This window comes from Pygoscelis adeliae, unplaced genomic scaffold (assembly GCF_000699105.1).
Source record: "Pygoscelis adeliae isolate BGI_AS28 unplaced genomic scaffold, ASM69910v1 Scaffold66, whole genome shotgun sequence".
In the NCBI taxonomy this organism is placed as follows: Eukaryota; Metazoa; Chordata; class Aves; order Sphenisciformes; family Spheniscidae; genus Pygoscelis; species Pygoscelis adeliae.
The window spans coordinates 1,503,007-1,505,477 of record NW_008825167.1 but is presented as its reverse complement, the minus strand read 5'-3'; positions in this window follow the sequence as shown (position 1 = coordinate 1,505,477).

Genomic DNA, 2,471 nt, shown 5'->3' with positions numbered 1-2,471 from the left:
CTTACGTTAAGATGTAAGATGTTACTGGAGGATGCCTGTTCAGAAACCTACCATATGTCAATATGGAAAAAAGATAAGAGTTTTAATCAGAGTTTTATCCCCCTCTGAAATGTTTTAAAATGGATATACAGTCTAAAACTCTGTTTCATCATGCAGTCAAAATTTTCAGAGCTTGAAATTACACTTAAGCATAAAAAATGTCACCTAATGTTCAAAAGTACTGAGCTCAAAATGATTTCAAATGTGCTTCAATGCTCCCTACCTCTGAAAATCACATTTCTTTAAGTGCCTAGATATGGATTTAGGGTGTCTAACTGCATCCACTCAGGCTTGAAAATTTTAGCTTACATTTACCTGTGCTTCATAATAAATGTATCCGAAAGCTTCAGAGAAGCTATAAAAGCATTCTTAAAAAAGCAATGCAGACTTGAGCCATTAGAAGACGAGACACCAGCCTCACAAAGTACTTGGCTATATAATTCAACTCATTCTGGTATATGGAAAGTAGCATCTGAAACCGAGACTTTAACAGATGACTGCAGTAGCAGGAGAAAAATTAAAATGAAACACCTACTGGGGCAGTTTTTTCCTGTTACTTACTTACTGGTATTTCCCAACATTTTCCAAATCAACATGCTGCTTTCTTTGAAATCTCCCTTTCTGCTATCTCGCCGACTCCTATGTATGTCCTCCTATATTCCACCTTATAAATATTAAGTATATCTAAGCTTCCTGGTCTGATACTATTCTGTCTGACTGTCGAGTCAAATGAAGAGTCTCTTACTTAGTGAAAAAGGTGAGGATAAGGAGGTGAGGGAGGGAGCAAAGAAGAAATGAAACTCTGACAAACTTAAGACTTCCCAAGGGAGCAGCACGTGGAGCTATTGGAGAATATCCCTGCTCTGGGATAGCAAGGAAAGTTTGCTATTTCCAGGCCACGGCCTGGGATCAAACAGAACGTTAAATCATTAAAGAACTTCAGGATGAGAAAAAGAAGTAGGATTTAATGGCCTGTCAGCAGCTGGAGTGGAGCCTCTCTGCTGGAGAAGGTCTAGCAAGCAATCAGTCTCCCAGTGCACAGGGGGAAGTAACAGGGTCGATAGGAATTTACTAAACTTTCGAGGAAAGGCAAAGGTCTAAGCAAGAGGAAATGCAAATCTTTGTTGTTACAGGCCTTTGCTCAGCGTACATTTTGGTGGATAAAAACGGTTTGTTTTCAAGACGCTCTTTTTGTGTTATCTTCGATCAGCGTTCTGTATAACAGTTTACCAAGGGAAAGGAGTTAATGTACACCAAACGTAACTGGGTCTGTCATGCTAACCTTGTTAGGAAGCAGGGCTGTGTCAGCCAAAGTAGTTCAGTTTAGGCTCAGTATCGAAGGGGGACTGAAAAGGATCTAAAGCATTCTGTATTCCTGAGCACTGAAACATCTTTGAAGGCACAGCTAGGATAAAAATCCAGGGCTGCTTGTTCTCAGGACAGTTCGTATGAATGACGGCATAATTCCATTGCTTCTCCATACTAACCACAATACAGCAAAGAATACTGAATTTATACCTGCTTTTTAACTGCAAAGAACTAGGGAATCAAAAATTAAACCCTAATGAAAGCATAAACCGTTCCCGTATCGGTGGCTGATCATTCCCGCCCCTTAAAGCCACTGTCCTCCTCATGGTGGAACCAACAACCCTGCTTGAAATCAAAGGATGCTTTGGCACTGAGCCAAAACCTGAAGCACCAAATGAAAATCAGCAAAAACACATCCTAAGCAGGACTGAACTTGACTGGTAGAGCTTCCTGTGTAACAGTGTCACTGTAGATCACTGCACAAAATTGAAGTCTGTGAACTATGTCAGGCTCTTAACAAACAGAACCGGTGACTGTGAACCACAGTTTGGCTGTCGGTGCCTCACACCTTGTTACCTGCACTAATGATGAATGTGTGCAAAAAGTTACCCTGCTAATCTAATCATGATGTATACCCAATATACATATTACGATGCAGCTACAGAATGATTGCAAAAGAAGCAAGAAGATGGTGAACTAGGTTCTGCAAGGGAACTGAAAACCATGCGTTACGAACAAATCAAGGTCTTGACTTTACAGGTTGTTCTGCGTGGGCGATCGATTGTGCCAGTGGCTCCAGTGAGGCCTGTGCAGGCCACTGCCAGCATGAAACAACTTGCAGGATCAACACCCACCAGAGGAAGAGCCGTGTAACTAATATAACGGAGGTGAAACTGAAATTGAGACAAATACCATACTACAAAAGACTGAAGAAAACAATGTCAAAGGAAAACACTTCCTCAGTTATCTGAAATGATAGCAGACTTTTCATCAAAAGACAATGAGGAAAAACAACACCGAACTGCTGGAGAAAATGACTGCAGAGATAGTATCATACCGTGTACCAAATGAGAGATGGGTGGTAGTGCAAATAATAAAAAAACCCAAACCAAAATGAAGTCTTG